Source organism: Mus musculus, chromosome 19, assembly GCF_000001635.26.
Source record: "Mus musculus strain C57BL/6J chromosome 19, GRCm38.p6 C57BL/6J".
Taxonomy (NCBI): Eukaryota; Metazoa; Chordata; class Mammalia; order Rodentia; family Muridae; genus Mus; species Mus musculus.
In genome coordinates this window covers 16,043,936-16,062,919 of record NC_000085.6, presented here as the reverse complement: position 1 = coordinate 16,062,919, position 18,984 = coordinate 16,043,936, and positions in this window count along the sequence as shown.

Here is an 18,984-nt window from a genome sequence, read left to right as displayed (position 1 = left end):
CAAATAGGCAGATGTTTCTGTCCCTTTTGTTTACTAACATGCTCAATATATAGATCACTGACTGAAAGATTTTTAAAATGTCTGGTGAATAAGACATGGCCACATCCTTGACCCTGAGTGCTTCAGTAATTTATTTAAAAAGTAAGTCAGAATAATAAGCATATCTGTTCTTATAGCATTGCAGTCCTATGAAGCCCGGTCTTTGTAGCTTCTGCAGAGAAGGAATGACATACATCGGGGCTGTCTGTCCTCACACACCTCTCCTGGAGCGAAGCTGAGGCCCCACCACTGTGCCTTCCATAGCAATTCAGCACATGGCTGTCTTCTTTACCTGATTTACCTAAGGCAACAATGCTGAGTTACTTAGAGAATTTTCCCTCCAAGCAAAAAGTCATGTGTGGCATTTTCATGGATGATTTCTATTTAAATATGAGTCCCAAGAAATTGTAATTCACACACACACACACACACACAGAGAGAGAGAGAGAGAGAGAGAGAGAGAGAGAGAGAGAGAGAGAGAGAGAGCTATGTAAAGTTGCATTCGGTGGGTTTTCTGTAAGGTTCTTCTGAGCAGGACTGTCTCATCTTCAGATATATCTTCATAAGAGAGGCAACAAACAGCCACCCTGCAGTGTCCTGAGTTGCCAGCGGCTGTATTTGTCATAGGGAAGCAGGCCTGCTGTACAAAGGGCGGTCCCCGGACCTTGTGTTTCTTAAGTTTTCTTGGCCGAATTGACCTGAGTTGCTAGTGCAGATTTTGTCTCTTAACCCGAAGGTGCGTTGATTCCTGGAGCCTTGGGATTCCGAGAGAAGCCGATTGCTGCGTCCTTGCTTACTAATCACTGATCCCACATTCTGTCCTGACCGATGCCAACCTGACCCAGGTCCTCGGGTGCTGTGACCATGGCTGCCGCCATCTGGCTTTGCAAATAAAAACAAACCCAAGGGATTGCTCAGAACTTAATGAATGAAGCATTTCTTTTCCGTAATTTGTTTTTACTTCTAAAAAATGAGACTCCCAAGAAGCACTGCCAGAGAAATGAAAGGATAGGACAGGAAAAGCCCTGCCCTCTGAAAAATCTATCAAGTGCGCCCACACAAGTTCCCAGCAGTCCGACCACACACAGTTCCTCAGATTTATAGCTTAATCTTGCAAAAAATGGGACCGGTTGCTTTGAGAAAAACAGTTAACTGGACAGATTGCCTGAGGGTGAAAGGGTGACTTCTGCCTGGGTCCGTGATTAACTTGCGCAGAGCGTGAGTATCGATCTTAAAAATAAAAACAGCGCAGCGGCATAAGATGCCCATCGCAGTCGCCATTGTACCCAAGGCGGAATTAGTTTTCAATGGGAGGGAGTCACTTCAGAATTTGCTATATGCCATGCTGCTAGCTAGCGCTTCCTCTGCAGGGTACTTTGTAATTGTTAACACAAGGTGAACCTGAACTGAGGAAACGCTTGCTTCCCATGACCCCCAGGACGCCACACTTGCCAGGCTGCATTTTCACCTTCCTGGCCACCACTTCTCAGTCTCACCACAGGCTCCTGACCCACAGCTAGGGGACCGCTACCTGGAGTATCATTTGATCTCCACTCTTGCCAGTAGTCATTTCGGCCTGTCTTCATGGCACTGAGTGTCCACTAACGAGCCATGCTTTTTTTTTTTTTTAGACCTGAACTTACCCTTGTGATTCAGGCTGCTCTAAAACAGACTCACTTCTATTTCTGTATCTTTAAAGGAATCACAATTCAAAAATGTTCTGCACCAAATCTCTGAATTCTCCCCCTTTCTCTGAAAATCTTTCTCACCTCGCTATCGACTCCTATGATCTTGTTGCTTTGTCTAAAATCCTGCACTCACTTCTGCCTCTCACAATGCCTCATGGAGTGTTATTCAGAAAATCCCTGCGATAGTCATTCGAATCCTGTCCAGAATCCAATCACTTCTCAAATTTCTAGTCTAGTCAAAACTGTTGTCTGTAAATAGTCCTCCATCTGTCCTAATCAACTCCCCAAGTATCCATGCACACTTACATACATACACATATACCTACACACAAACATATAGACAGACAGACATACACATTTGGGTGGATGGATGGATGGGTGGATGGGGCAAAGTTCCCCAGGCAAACCACTCAACCAACCACTTTATTTCTTTTCTCTGGTTTATACTTTCTTAGACAAAAGGTTCTTTAGAAAATTACCTCAGAGATAAAATGTTACATAGAATGGGAGTTACAGAGGGATGTTGATATTAAGTGCAAAGCAGTGTTTCATTACAATATACTCATTAAAAGTTCAAAGCCATGGTTTTTTCATGGCCTTGCCTTATCATAGGGCACACCTATAACTTTATTATTAGACCTAAATGGTTTTTCTTGAACACAAATTTGTCCCAAGTATATTTCTCTTTTTAGCATGATTCTGAAAGCTCATTATGTTTCTTATTATGCAGCCTTTACCTACTATTCTGAGGAGTGGGCACATTCTATTCTTGATTCTAACTTTATTACATCTTTCCAGCAACTAAGACCATCTCTAAAAACCTTCCTATAATTGTTTGAATCAAATCAGGAATTCTATAGATTTATTATCTATTTGTCTATATAGCATCACTAAAAGATAGTACATCTTTGTTGTTCTGCAGAGATCTGCTCAAAAGGGTGGGCTAATATCTAGTGATAGTTATATATTTAATAATAACAGGAAAAGCAAACTAATAGCAGTAATCTTTCATAGAATGAATTTCGCATGGGCCTTGCCTATTAGAGCAAATTCATTGTGAATTTTAATCCAAGGGAGACTTACCTCAGGATGATCACCTACTAGTTATTACCTTCTCCTATGATGGCTCCTGACACCCGCCCTTTCCAACTTGGACGCAGCAGAATGGCTCCCGGAAAGAAGGGTGGCAAGAAGAAGGGCCATTCTACCATCAATAAAGTGGTAACCCAAAAGGCACACCATCAGTATTCACAAGCACATCCATGGAATGGGTTTCAAGAAGTGTGCCCCTTGTGCACTCAAAGAAATCTAGCGAGTTGCCATGAAGGAGATGGGGACTTCAGATATTCACATTGACAGCAGCCTCAATAAAGCCATCTGAGCCAAGGGAATAAGGGATGCTCTACACGGCATTTGTCTAGTCCAAATATGCTTGTCCAGAAAACATAATGAAGCCGGGGGTGGTGGCCCACGCCTGTAATCCCAGCACTTGGGAGGCAGAGGCAGGCGGATTTCTGAGTTCGAGGCCAGCCTGGTCTACAAAGTGAGTTCCAGGATAGCCAGGGCTATACAGAGAAACCCTGTCTTGAAAAAACCAACACACACACACACACACACACACACACACACACACACACACACACACAAAACAAACCAGAAAACATAATGAGGATGACAATTCACCAAACATGCTCCACACATTGGTAACTTACGCGCCTGTTACCATATGAGAACTAACCTGCTGAGTGTCAAATAAAGTTGCAGAACTTACCTCAAGAGAAAAAGAAAAGAAAGGAAAGGAAAAAAGTTAAGCTAGGGTGGTGGTTTGAGTGAGAGCATCCCCCAGGCTCATATATTTGAGTGCTTAGCCCCGTTGCTAGAACTATTTGGGAAGAATTAAGAGGAATGGCCTTGTTGGAGGAGTTGTGTCTCTGGGGGCTAGCTTTGAGGTTTCAAAAGCTCACACCATTCTCAGTTACCTACCTGACTCCTGCATGTGGACCAAGACGTGAGTTCTCAGCTACTGCTCGAGCACCATGCCTGCCTGCCACCACGCTTCTCACCATAATGATAATGGACTCTAACCCTCTAGAACCATAAGCCTCAAATTAAATGTTTATTGTAAAGGTGACTTGGTCATGGTGTTTTATTACAGTAATAGAAAAGTAGGTAAGACAGCTAGTTTTAAAAAAAAGAAAAGAAACAAAAAGCAAAGACTAGAGATCTATGAACACAGACTGGTGTGGTCTGCTTGAGTCTCCAGGGAATAAACTGGGTAAAGCTGGATAATAGCTACCAGAAGATGTGGAGACAGCCAAAAATCTCAAGCCTAATAATGAAGTAAAATAGGAAACTTTAAAATCAAAACAAGAATAAAACCAAAATCTGTCCCAGAGAGATTGGTTCATTCTGGGACATTGCCTCCTCCCACGAGACGGTCACTGGAGCCACACTCAAGACAAAGGACCGCAGACAATAAGCACTGTACACTTACCAACGGCGTTTAAACAGGGAAAATAATAAAAATTAGTTCGTTTTGATGTTATCACTCTTATTCTCTCAGAGGAAGTGTTTTCAATATCCAAGGGAGAAGAGGCAGCAACAAGTTTGAGGTGTTGTACTGAAAAGGAAAAAGACAGAAGTCACAGCGCTCAACCTGAGCAATGGGAAGATGACATTGAACAAGACTCCTGCTGAGTCACAGCTTGACAGCCCAAAACACCCAGTGAACTACACACTCAGGAGCTCAGGAGCAAATGTCCCAGGACTGCATACCAAAGCATGGCCAACAGAATTCCTTATCCTGCAGGGAAGAATGCGCTAGAGCTTTGCAGTGCTTAGCTAAAGGGAAAACTTAGCTACTGGTCATGGGTTCCAAGTAGCACGCTGGATGTTGGTAAGGAATGTTCAGGAAGGGGCCAGCATTTGCGATGGAACTTCTGATGGACCACCCAGAGCAGCACCTCTGGCCTGACCTATGAAGGACCACCACTATGGGGTCAACCCTGTAACCGACCTGACCTAACCCTCAGAAAGGACCACTCAGAGTCAAGAATAATACTTTCAAAGTGAACTCCAAAGGACTTCCCCCACCCAGAGTTGAGACCCACATCAGTAACTTGACCCTGGATGGACAGACCACAGAGGGTGTGAGAAGCACCAGGGGGCCTCTGAAGGAACACAGAGAAGAAGGAGCAAGGCTGGAGCCATCAATCAGGCATTGTGACACTCATTCTCTAGCCCCACCCAGGCGCTCTCTTCTCATTCTTCCTTTATTTATACCCAGGGCCACGGTTGCAGGCAGCTATGTCCTACTCTGTCCTAGGACCTCACTTCATGATGTCTTGTTTCCTTTTTTTGCCATCTTTATTTTTCTTATTTCCACTTTGATGGACTTTCCAAATGAACACAAGCTAACGTGCTTTGCAGTTTCTGGGGCTCAGCTTCCCAAGACCTGGATCTCTCTGCCTTTACCTCTGTCTTTTCACCCTGAGATCTTTAGCCAAAGCCACCTCACCCATTCCTTGTCTCTACTGTACCCATTTGATCTACTTGTCCTCTCTATACTTTTTCCATCAGCCTGAAACCAACCACCATTTCCCTCTTTACTCCCACATGCCACTCATAGCTATAGTAGCTCATATCTTAGAGGACACTATATTATCTGTGTTCCCTTACTTCCCCCAAATGATTAGAGTTTAGAGGCTTATACTTTGTTATCGCATTGTTATTGCATTATAGTCTTGCTCATAGTGGGCCTACACTTTGAACGTGATTGATTTTGTAGGCAGAAATCGATCTCCAGTGGAATACTACAACTGAGCCTGATGTCCTAGTCACCAGCCCAGCCAAGAAGTGATACAATATGGTGAACTCAGTGCCACTTGGTCCCTCATGAACACTGAAACCACTTCTATTGAGAAAATAAGAGCGATTGAAACAAAGCAAAATAAAAAAAATCCCTGAGACCTGACCAGCCGATATAGAAGTCCCAATACAAAAACACAAAAGTCATGAAAAAAAGCCAAGCAATACAGTTCCCATAAAGTTGCTAATTTTAGGGGGCTAAAGAGATGGCTCAGTGGTTAAGAGAATGGGCTGCTCCTGCAGAGGTCCTGAGTTCAGTTTCCAGCAACCACATGATGGTTCACAATCATCTGTAATGGGGTCTGATGCCCTCTTCTGGTGCACAGGTGTCCATGCAGATAGAGCACTCATATACATAAAATAAATTAATTTTTAAAAATTACTAATTTTACAAGTTCTCCAATGAGAATAAATTCAATGAAACCTTTGATAAATGATAAGTCTGTTCAAAGAAACCAAAGAAGATGCAGACTCAAAATATAAAGAACTGAATGCAATAAGGAAGTCAATAGAGAATAGGAAAGTAGAATTCAAGAAATAGAAAAATGTAAGAGCTTGAAATATTTGACAGAAAGAAACCTAAATATACCAAAGAAAAAGCAGTGTGGAAAGCTTCACCAGCACATCATGGGTATGACAGATTATCAAATTAGAAGACAGGTTGGGAGAATCAGAGCATACAGACTTTGGGAGAGCATGAGAGGACATTCAAGTCTATGTGACACAGGAAAGACCAAGTCTATGAACTGTGGGTATAGATGAAAGATAAAAATACTAGGAAAATATTTTCAATAAAATCATAGATGCAAACTCCTCAAATCTAAGGAAAGACATGCCCATCTAGATGCAAGAGGCCTTTGTAACACCAAACGAGACTGGAAAAGAATATCTCCATGTCATGTTATAGCATACTTTAAAACACTTTACGGAGCAAAGAAAGTACGCTGAAGATTTCAGGAGAGAAATACCAAATCACTTGCAGAAGCACATCAAACAGCTTTAGATTTCTCAACATTAACTCTGAAAGCCAGGGAGTTTCAGACGAGTATTCTGGGCTGGTGAGTGGCTCAGCAAGGAAGGGTACTTGCCACCTTATATCTTGAGTAAGATCTCTGAAAGTCACCTTGGGGGAAGACAAGAACCAAGTTCTTTAAGTTGTCCTCTGACAGCCATGCTCCCACTGTCACACATGCCTGTGTACAGTAACACATGCGTGGATAATAAATAAATGTATCTCAAACTCTGAAAGACAACTGTCAGCCCAAACTGTTAAACTCACAAAACTACCTGCCACAATTGAAGGAGAAAGAAAATATTTGCACAATAAAAACAGACTAAAGGAATTCACAACCACAAAGTTAGCTCTACAGAAGACCTGCAAAGAATTCTTTGGATTGAAGACAAAGATAAACTTACCCATGAGGCAGCAGGAAGGAATGACCTATGCTACAACAGTACGTAAGCAAATGAATATTGAAGAACACCAAAAATAATAGATATTAATACATATTTTTGAATAATAACTAAGATTAATGAACTAAAATGTTCAACCAAAGGCACAGACTATCAATTTGGAGTCAAAATACTATCCATGTGTCTGTTGCTCTAAGAAATGTTTGTTACTGTAATAAACAAACACAACCTTAGGGTAAAAGGATGGAAAAACAAACGGAACTGGGAAATGAGTAAGTCCTAATTGTTCATAAAAAATATTTCAAAGCAGAATCAGTAAGAAGAGATAAAGAAGGCCAGTTCATACTGGTGAAGGGAGGCAATCAAAAATACATTACAATTTTAAATATGTGACTACTTAGCTTGATGCATATGGTGTGTACAGTTTCATAAAACAAATGCTACTAGATTTAGAAAGACAAGTTAATCCCAACACAATAATATTGTGTGACTTCAATACTCTATGGTCACAAATAGAGATGTCCCCTTGACAAAAACAAAACAAAACAAACAAAACAAAAATGAAAAATAGAAACATCAGTTAAATGATATCACAGGTCAGACATCAACAAAACATCCCATCTGAACAGAATGGAATGCTTGTTTTGCTCGGCAGCTTATGGAAATTTCTCAAAAATACATCATGGGATAGGACACAAAACAAATCTGTTTGTTTGTTTGTTTGTTTGTTGGAGACAGAGTCTCTCTGTGTAACAGAACCTTAGCTGTCCTGGAACCCCCTTTGTAGACCAGGCTGGTCTCCAACTTAGAGATCCACCTGCCTCTGCTTCCCCAGTGCTGGGAATAAAGGCGTGCGTGTGCCACTATGCCCAGTTCACAAAGCAAATCTTAACAAACACAGGAAGACTGAAACCATTCCTTGTATTCTATCTGACCACAATGGAGTATAACCAAAAATTGTTAGAAAGAAAAACTGCAGAATATTTAAAACAAAACATTATTGAATGGGTCACTGAAGAGATCAAGAAAGAAAAAATTTTAAATTCTTTAAATAAAATGAAAACCACAACATACCAAAAACTATAAGATACAATGAAAATAATCCTAGGAGGGAAGTTATAAGCTATAATGTTATAACTATAAGTACCTATGTTATAGCTATAAGTAACTATGTTAACAGTGGAATAATCTCAAATAACTCAATGATGCATCTTAGGACCTTGAAAAAAGACAGAGTCAAATTCAAAATTAGTAGATGAAAAGAAATAACTAAGATAGTGGCAGAATTAATGGAAGGGAAATTTTAAAATCCATGCAGAGATTTCAGGAAACAGTTGTCTCTTTGAAAAGATAAGCAAGACCAACAAATCTGCCAGAGATGGGGGGAGGGGACGAGGGATTGAGTCTCAAATTAATGAAGTTAGAAATTACAAGAAACCACTACAAAGGATATCACTGAAATTGAGAAAATAAAAATCAGTAGTTGGTTTTGTTCTGGGTGGTCTGTACCCTGTTCTTTTGGCTATACATAGTTGCTAAGTATGAATCAAGCCTTCTGCCATAGAAAGGACACATCCTAAATCACTGGATTAGTTTCTAAGCCTGTCTTTAGAAAGATGCTATTTCATGTTTTACTTCAGACTGGGTTCATAGCATACCTTGTGTCTAGACAATACAAACTACTCATAAAGGACCTCCAGTTATCTGAACGTGGCTTAGAAATTCATTGATTGAAGCAAATATGTATAACAAAAATAAAATGATGAAAGTAAGCAATAGTACACTTTAAAGACACATATTTCACTAAATTGGAAAATCTAAAACAAATGGATGATTTTTTTAGATGCTTATGACCTATCAGAATAAACCAAAGTGAGATAAATAGTGTAAGCCAATGTGTGGCAAGCAACAACATTGGAGCAATAGTAAAAACGAAGACCTCCTAACATGGGAAGATGGTAAGAGCTGAAGGAAAGTGAGGCGGTATGAAGTGAGTGCTGACTTCTGGGCAGATATAGTCTTGAACTCACAACCGTGACTGCCTGCACAAGCTCTACACAAAATCTGGCCCATCAATACCCTGCCAGAGAAGGAGGAGAAGTTCATGGAACCCTACTTCTATCTGAGGATTTCTAGGCAATTAATGATTTGTGGGGAGAAAGAGATTTTCATCAGTAGTGCAGCTACTTGTAATGTGTCCATGCTCCTATGAATAAGTGTGTGTGTGGTATATGTGCCTGTCTGTCTGTGTGTATATATGAGTGTGTGTGTGTTCCTATATGTATGTGTATATGTCAATGAGCGTGTCAGTGTGTACATATGTATGTATGTATATGAGTGTATGTGTGAGTGTGTACATGTGTGAGTGTGTATATATATGTGTGTGCATAAGTTTGTATACGTGTGTGTGCATAAGTATATATGTGTGTATGTGAGCATGTGTGTATGTGTGTGTATGTATATGTGTATGTATGTGAGTATGTATACATGTGTGTATGTATATGTCTGTATATGAGTGTGTACATGTGTTTGCATATGAACATGTGTGTGAGTGTGTGCATGTGTGTGCATGTATGTATGTGTGTATGTACATGTGCATGTGTATATGTGTGTATGTGAGTGTGTGTACATGTGTTGTATGTGAGTATATATATAAGTGCATGTGTGTGTGCATGTGAGCATGTATGTGAGTCTGTGTGCATGTGTGATCGTGCGTGTGCGTGTGCGTGTGTGTGTGTGTATGTAGGAGAGGGGACTACTTGGGAAGAGGAAGAGGATTAATGGGAGTGGAAGGGGACCAAGATAAGGAGGTAATAAAGGATAAATTCAATCAAATTACATTCTGTACAGGTATAAAAACCATGATAATGTAGACTATTACTACATATCATTTATATGTTTCCTAATAAAACATTTAGTCTCAACTAAAACAAGTCTAGGTCCAGATGGGCTACAGACCAATTTCCATAATGGACATAGATATAAATATTTCCAGGAAAATTACCAACAAGTTCAAAAACACAGCACAAAGATAATTCACAATATAAATAAAACTTGGGGTCAAGAGATGGATCAAGCACAGTCGGCTTTGACAGAGAATCCAAGTTCAATTCCCAGCAACCACGTTTGTCAGCCAACAACCACCAGCATCTCCAGCTCCCGGGGAATCCACCACCTCTGGTTTCTGTGGGCATCTTTCCTCACATGCACATTCTCTCCCACACACAACATGTAAAACTAAATATAAATTAATTAATCAATAATTTAAAAATATCAGTCACTATTGCTCGAGTTGTCATAATTCCAGAAATACAGGAAGATTGCTCAACACACAGTAACGACAGAAAACAATATTATCTCCATTGATACACAGAAGGCTTTTAAGAAAATCCAACATTCCTTCACAATAAATGTTTACACACACACACACACACAACACACACTTCCATTTCTAAAGAAAGTAAAGGAAACCACTTTTTAAAAGCAGTTTAATGAGGTACATTGTTCAGTTTAGAGATGAGAAGTGTTGATATTGTTAAACTCAAGTAGTACAAACATGCTTCCATAAGAAAATGTAGCTCGCTTGCTATTGTTTCTAATACTCTTGCTTGATTTAGCTCTTGAGAAGGGGTCAGGCGTGGTGGTGCATGCTTTTAATCCCAGAAGAGACAGGCAGATACCTTAAGTTCATGGCCAGCTGATCTACAGAACCAGTTCCTGGAAAGTCAGGGCTATGAAGAAAAACCTTGTCTTGAAAAAAAGTGTGTGTGTGTGTGTGTGTGTGTGTGTGTGTGTGTGTGTGTGTGTGTGTGAGAGAGAGAGAGAGAGAGAGAGAGAGAGAGAGAGAGAGAGAGAGAGAGAGAGAGAGTCTATTGGCATTTTAAAAAATTTCTTATTTAAAACAGGATTTCAAATAGCCCAGGCTAGCCACGAACTCACTATATAGCCCAGGACGACTTTGAATCTCTAATCCTCCTGCTTCCAGAATTACAGACTCACCATAGCCACCTTATGTATGGGTTACAGGGACTGAATTCAGGCCTTTGACCACCTAGTACCATGTGGTGGACTTGGCTGGACTCCGAATGTAGCTTACATATAGACTCAGTGTGTAAATGCCAGTGTTTAAGTCATACAGAAACAAGGCTCGGTGGTTACCATAATTTTACTAGTTCTTTGAGAACTGTATAGATGCATACAATGAAGTTTGATCATTTTAATGTCCTACTCTTTCCCTTAACTCCTCCCAGATCCACCCCTCCCCAAATTCCTTATCCCAACTTTGGATCTTCACTTTTAAAAAAGTCATTACTCCCTGAGTTCAACTTCTGCTGCCCATATAGCAAGGCTCTAGGCCATTCACTGGTGTGCGGGGATCACCTTGCCTTAAGAAGCAAAACTCCAGAGATTCCTGCCTAAAATAAAAATTAAAATTAAAAAATTAAAAAAAATAAAAATCACCTTATAAGACATATCATTCATTCGCTGAGAGTCATATGATGTTCCATTCAGCTATTGCAAAAATCAAATTTCCCTTTGAAAAGTAGAATCCTAAACTAGCAAAGACTTCTCCGATTCCAAGTGCTGTCCCAAGTGTGACCAAAACAAAACGAACAAAACAACAACAACAAAAACAAAAACAGAATTTGACGGAGCACGTTTTTATCTGAGCCATTTAATTCTAGTGGCAATTCTCTGAGGTCCCAGTTATTAATCCCATTTTTTTAGAAGATGAAAATGAGGCTCACTCCCAGTGTAGGGGAGAGGGAATGTTAAACCGGGGCTGGTTAGCAAGTTGTTCTTCATGTGCAAGAGATCCACAGACAGGAACAAAAGAGCATGTCTCCAGGAGAGAGCTCCTTTGGGGCACTTTAGTCAGTTCTTAGATTCTCTTTCTCTCTTTCGTTCCCACATCCCATATATCTGATGTTCCAGGAGGGTTTGAGCTCTGGAGTTTCTCAACTCTAGATGCTGCAGCAGTGCTGGGGGGGAGGGGCGCGAGAGAGGGGGAGGGGGTCCTTGCCATCGCCATGGGGATGCGATGCTTTCCAGGGCTATGTGGCCAGCATTGTCTCCTGAACAAGGCGCCCTTGTTAGGTAGAAATAGAGGGTGCTTCTCACTGGGAATTTAGTCCCAAATAAGAATCCAACAATTTCAACAATGCTTCCTTGTATACTGGGTAATTTTTCTCCCCAAGACTACAAGTCTTGTCCAGATTCCTAGTAAACTCCTACTAAGTATCTTTCCTACAGCGTTTTAATAGAGCCTTTGGTATGTTTGCCTGTACATTCTGAAGTCTTGGAAGATGCCTTTTATAATACGTTAAGATTAAAGTTCCGTTTTGTCCTGGGAGACTTTGGGATTTCCACAGCATCGGGGACAGAGGAGACGCCCAGCGTGGGAACTCGCTTTTGTGGAGACAGCCTGTCAGGCAGCACCTTAGGTCATTTTAGTTGATAGTAGGGTCCCCCGCACAGTTATTTTCCACGTTTCACAAGCAAGAACTGTAATTGGGTAACTGGAGCAAGATCACACCGCTGATGAGTAGAAGTGCGCATGACTCCCAGGCTTAGCCCAAACCTGCTCCCCACTTCTGCATCCCTTGCTCAATCGGGAGGTCAGCCATCAATGCCTGCCTGGTTGGAAAAGCACACTGGGAGTCCTTACTCCCCTTTCCCACTATTTTGCTACCCATCTTCCTCCTCTCCCTACCCCCCTTTTCAAGTCGTCATTCAAGTCTTACTTTCGATTTTCTCTGTAGAAAAATAAATCAACAGATTTCCATTCCCAATGGCAACACTGATTCTTTTTTTTTTTTTTTAAAGTCCCCCGGGGTTGGAATAAACCAACAAGAACAGTGTGAGGTCTGAAATCTCATTCTTCTAGAGAAGAATGAGATTTCTTTTCAAAGACCTTGAGCAGAGAGAAAGCTGTACTTGTCTCTAAAACGAAAGACAGAATTCTGAAGACGTCAACTTTCTAAATTAACCTCCAAGTAAGCAACTCTAACAATGTAACAGATCACAGTACTTGAAAAACTGGTTTCAGAGTCCATACTAGAACAAGCAAAACACACACACAATGAAGAAAAGGACCTGACTTCAGACTAAGTAGACTAAGTTAATCTTAAATAACCCATATTGTATAGATACGGAAAGGCAAAAAAAAAAAAAAAAAAAAAAAAAAAAAAAAAAAAAAAAAATCAAAGGATAATTCAGACTAGAGCTTAAATGACAGGATGGTTAGAAAAGCAACATCTTAATGAAACCAAAAACAGTCCAAAATGATTTGGAAAGGGCTGTAGTTCCAGAAAATGTGAGATTTATAGGTTATATGTATCATAACAACATCCAGTTGGGTTAAATTCTAAGCACCAAATTTAAAAACAACTCAGAAAGAAACTGGAGCAAAAGATTGCCCCTTGATTTTTTTTACTGTAATTGGAGGGCTAATGACAGGTGGCCCAAGAAAGTCACTTATTCCAGGAGCCATTGACAAAAGGCCAACAGTGCCTGCTTCAAAAACTTAAAAGACCTTGCTACCAATATGCAGAGAAGCTGGGAAATCTTTGGGTCATTTATGCCCCACCACCCATCCCAGGGACTGTGGAACTCCAGTCTCTCTGGTTTCCTTTCTGGCAAGGGAAGTTCTGTCTCATCCATGTCCCCACCATAATGTTACCTACCGGTAGGCCCCTTATCAGAGGCCAGACCAATGAGGTTTGTATACTAGACTCTGACTCTCCAAAGCTATGAGCTGATTTCAGTCTGATGAGACAGTTGAGGTTCTGGCCTCCAAGCCTGATGACTTCAACTCCTGAAGCTTGTTCCCTCACACCTGGCATGTGTGTGCACACAGATGCACATGTGAACAAATCAATGGATGTAAAATAAACAAATAAGACTCTTTTCTTTATAAGTAGCACACTGTGGCCATTGCATTATAGCAAAAGGAAAGTGATAAACAGATCAAGTGACACCAAAGTAAAAGGTGGAAATGAAAATCATAATATATACAAAACCAAATATGCTATGCAAATATACGGACAGCTCCTAAATCATCATAGGAGAGGAGCCAGGAGATGCACATCTTTAATCCCTGCACCTGGGAGACAGGAGGATTTCTGAGTTTGAGGCCAGCCTGGTCTACAGAGTGAGTTCCAGAACAACCAAAGTTACTCAGAGGAACTCTATCTCAAAAACCCAAACCAACCCAAACCAAACCAAAACCACAAGGGAGACTTTATAAAAAAATGTACATATACATTTGCATATGGTGGTGGCTCATTCCTGTCATCCCCTGTCATCTCAGTTCTCAGGAGGCTGAGGCAGGAGGATTGTCATGAATGAAATCAGCCAGAACTGTATTAGTTCCAGGACAGCCTGGCTGTGGTTTGATATCCTGTCTCATAATATAAAATTGTCTTAGGGTAGATGAGAAGTTGCTTCAATGGAAACATAAAGCAAATAGAAAATAAAGAAGACACAGTTTATAACTGATTTGGTTTTTTTAAAAGCTTCAGTGAAATATGTGTGCATAATCCAGTAGTTGAACATTTGCCTAATATGAACTATGCTCTGGATTCAACTTCCCTCGCTGAACAAAGTTCCGTATCCTAACACCAGTACTATCAGATGAAAAGAAGCAATTCATACACAGTGTATCTGAGTGTGAATTAGTACAATTTTCATGGTAATGTCTATTAAGAGTGTTTTTGTGATACTGGGGTGAACACTAATATCAAGGGCCCCATGCACACTAGGCAAACACTTTTGCACTGAGCTACACCCCCAGCTGTCACCATGAGAGTTCCTCATGCCATTTCTGGACACCTGACACCATATTCACAGAGCTGGTGAGCATGGGACTTCATTGAAGCTTCACTTCTTTTTTTCTTTTCTTTTTTCAAACACTTGTGCTGTGAAGGTAGAGAGAAACTTGGAGGTGTTTTTTTCTCCCTGTTGGTTAAAGGGCCATATAAATCCATTTGTTAAAGATTTATTTTATGTATATGAGTACACTGTAGTTGTTGTCTTCAGACACACCAGTAGAGGGCATCAGATCCCAGTACAGATGGTTGTGAGGCACCATGTGGTTGCTGGGAATCGAACTCAGGACCTCTGGAAGAGCAGTCGGGACTCTTAACTGTTGAGCCATCTCTCCAGCCCTGAAGCTTCATTTCTAATGAAGAAAACTGGGAAAGGGAAGGAAGTTGCCTGGGTTAAGGAACGGTTGAATGAATGATGCCCACATTTACCGGGAATACTATGTGGTGACTCAAAGAAGATGAGCTAGATTCTGATCACCACTACGAGAAACCAAGTACTCTGAACAAATAGGCTCTGGTTCTTTGTGTGGCTTGGCGTGGGCTTCTGTGATGATGTCTACTGGGACCCAGAGCCTAGTGCCAGCCTGGCAAGTGCTTTTCCAAACAGCCCAGGATAACTTTCATTCTTCAGACACCTGTTCTATTGCTTGTTGTATTTATCTTAGGCATATTTTGATTATGAAACCACAAATAAAAGAATCCTTATTTACAGTGGTTCAAGCAACCACGGAAGTACTTTTATGGTTATTCTGTGTCCAGTAAGTGTCCCCAGGACCCAGAGGCCAGGCCACAGCTCCCGACAGTAGAGGGTGAAGGCCCAAGGGAACCTGAAGCAGAGAGGAACTGGTGGAGCAATATCGTCTTCCTGCTCTCGCTCTAAGTCCTAGCTATTTGTGGGATGCTTGGCTCAGCTTAAGCAAGACTCTGTCCTACATTTCCCCTTGGGCTTCAGTGGACCAGCTTCCTGAAGCAGGAAGGGCGTTACCCAGCTACAAAGGATCTGTTTTCTATTTCTTGGTAAACCCCTGTCTATCTCAGGGGTTAGAGTATATGTCGTTCCTTCTTCTTCTCCAAAGCCTTAGTTCTTGTTTAGCCGAAACACTGCATGCAGGAGGGCATGTGGGGACTTCTCAAGAAATATTTGTAAAATAGATGTGAAAATCCTAATTTAAAAATATCTCATCCAAATGCTCCCAATCTTAAACTTTTCGAGCACAGACAGGACACTTTAATTGCAAAATTCTGCATAATGAAACTTGCTTTCATCTACAGAGTATTGTTGTAAGATTCCCTTCAACCTATGTGTATAATGTGCATATGAAATGTGAATGAATTTTGTATTTGGACTTGGGTCTCGTCCAGAAGACAGCTCGTTATGCATATGCAATTTTTCTAAACTCAAAACTTTGGAAATCTGAAGCGCTCCTGACCCCAAACGTTTCTGTTACATAGAGGACATTTAACACGCACATGTGCACATAAATGTTAGACTTTGCACTTGACAGTATTTTTTTGAGAGGGGAAAAACCTTTAGAAAATGAAAGACATTATCAGCACTTGTAACAACACTATTCTATCATATTTCAAGTCGACTTATTTTGGACCTGTTTGTACTTCCCAAGACTCCTCTTTTAGTGAGGTTTCTGCCTTCTAATTATTTTGTAGTATTTTCAGATCCCCATCCCAACATGGTCATTTTGATTTACTTAAGGCTCACAGGATAACTAGTTAAAATTACAAGTCAGAGTCATCCAAGATAAACAAACAAACAAATAAAGCAAAAGAAGAAGAAGAAGGAGGAGGGGGAGGAGAGAGGGGGAGGCGGAGGGGGAGCAGGAGGGGGGAGGAGAGAGGGGGAGGGGGGAGGAGGAGGAGAAGGAGAAGGAGAAGAAAGAATTCTACACACACTGAATGACCAGACTTGAGCCTGCAAGAGAGTGACCCATAACCCCAGTTCTGCAAGTGGGCACTGCCCTCTTAATCCATACAGACATGAGTTTCTTCATCTCAAAATTAAGTAAATTAGCTGACAAGAATTTTCATTTCCTCTAGAAAGAGTCAGAGACTAGTGCTGATTTTCTGGAGTGGGGACAATTTTGAAAGAGAAATTAGAAGCAGCAGTGAGAATGTTAACATGACTAGTTAGTGTGCTAGGAGTTCTTTGTGCGTGTGCATGCATCGTGTGTGTGCATGTGCGTGCGTGCGTGTGCATGTGCGTGTGTGTGTGTGTGTGTGTGTGTGTGTGTGTGTGTGTGTGTGTGTGTGGTGTTATTTGAGTCTTATAATGACTGATGGCAGCAGAGATGATTGTCTCCATTATATAGATGGGAAAACCGAGGCTCAGACAGCGACAGCACACAACTGCAAGTAGGGAGTCTGGATCAGAGTCTGGATCTAATTCAATACTTTGCACTTTTAATTCAAGAACCTTTGGTCTGAGTCATCTTCAGGATTGCTTTGCATTGTACAATTATTGCTGCTGGGTTGGAGTAAAGAAGAAAAGTAGGTAGACAAGTCCCAGAAGCCCTTTAGTCATAGGAGATGAACCAAATCCTAAGCTTCCACTCTCTGGAACGTGCAGTCTAGTAAGCTAACACATGTCATACTGGACTGGAGATTTATAGCTGTGAGAACATCCTGAAATTTTCCATGAAGATAGAGAGTGATTGGAGCAGCAAAAGACAGATGACCCTCTAGACAGAGTCCCAAAAAGATACTTTCAGGTCAGGTCCCCCGGCCAGCTTGGATGCCAGAGGTTCATTTACTGTGTGATGAGGTAGTGGGTTTATATTTCCAGAGCGAATGATTCTAAAGCTTTTGCTGCATTACACTAAAATACATAAGTAAAACAAAACAAACAAACCTAAAAGCAATTAGGAGCAATCAAAGCATCTGGAAATTAAGTTTCAATTTCTTCGTTTGCTAAGCTCTTCATCAAGTAAATCAGTCATTTTTAAATCCATGAATATGATACTCAAAGAATTTTAAAAAGCAATTAGCTTTTAAACTGTGTGTGCATTCACCACTTAATGGACTTGCAACTCAAGCATTTCACTGCCTTTAGTTAGATGTGTGCCTGTGAACTCTCTCTTGAGTCACATTGTTCTTTGGATTTTGACAGGTGAATGGGTGTGAAATGGCAGTGGGCAGTCTTCTCTTACTTGGGGTTAGGTGTATCAGCTGTTGATCAGGTTGAGCTGAAGTTTTGTTATATCATCAGGTCAAGGTATCATCGCGTTCAGCCTCTAAGAAGTCACACTTAGAAATCCCTGCTTGCTTGTGGCAGTATGTGCTTATAACATCGACACTCAGGAAGTGAGACAGGAAGAGTGTGAGTCTGGGGTTAGCCTGAGCAATGTAGTGAGACCCTGTCTCCAAAATATGTGTTCACATCCAAGCAACTCTTGGACCGCTTTAACTATTTTGACTGTCTTTACTGTGAAATCCATTATAGTTTAGAATATGCAGTAAGCATTTTATCTTTCAAAGAAACCCCACTTCCCACCCAAAGCCATTTAGCTATTCATGGTTTTGGCTCTAGAGCCTAAAGAACTTTAATAACTGTCAGAGGTGACCCTGTCTAGGCTGTTTTACTAAATATGCAGATATCTCCGTGATGGTGAGTGTGTTTGTGTGTGTAAAGAGGTATTTCATATAACATGGAAACAAAGGAAGTTGAGGTGCCGTTTCTACATTCATGTTCCCCAAACCCTTACAAAGGTGGCCTCCTACATGAAGCAAGTCACAGAAGCTGGAATGACTCTGCAAGAGGAAAACGTTGCATTGGGAGTGTAAGGTCCCATTTCAAGCTAACAATATTGAGCCACATAAAGCCAGCACCTGGGGCACTTAGCGGCAATCAGATGCAATCGATAAATTATAAGGCTACCACTTACTTCAATTATCAAGTCATACTCAAAATCACTAGCTAAATAGCTTAAATCCCTTTCACACTTGTTGAATTAGATCTGACTGAGTGATTTGAGTACCCAAACCAGAACATGGTGTTCTATAGTCAATGTGCTGGGTCCAGAAGGGACCTGAGAGAGCACCTTTGGGAGACTGCTCTGTAAATGAGAAAGCAAACCTACCGGCATCCGCATGGGTAGTTGGTGGAAGGGCTCCTTAGACCCCAAGTTTTCTGACCT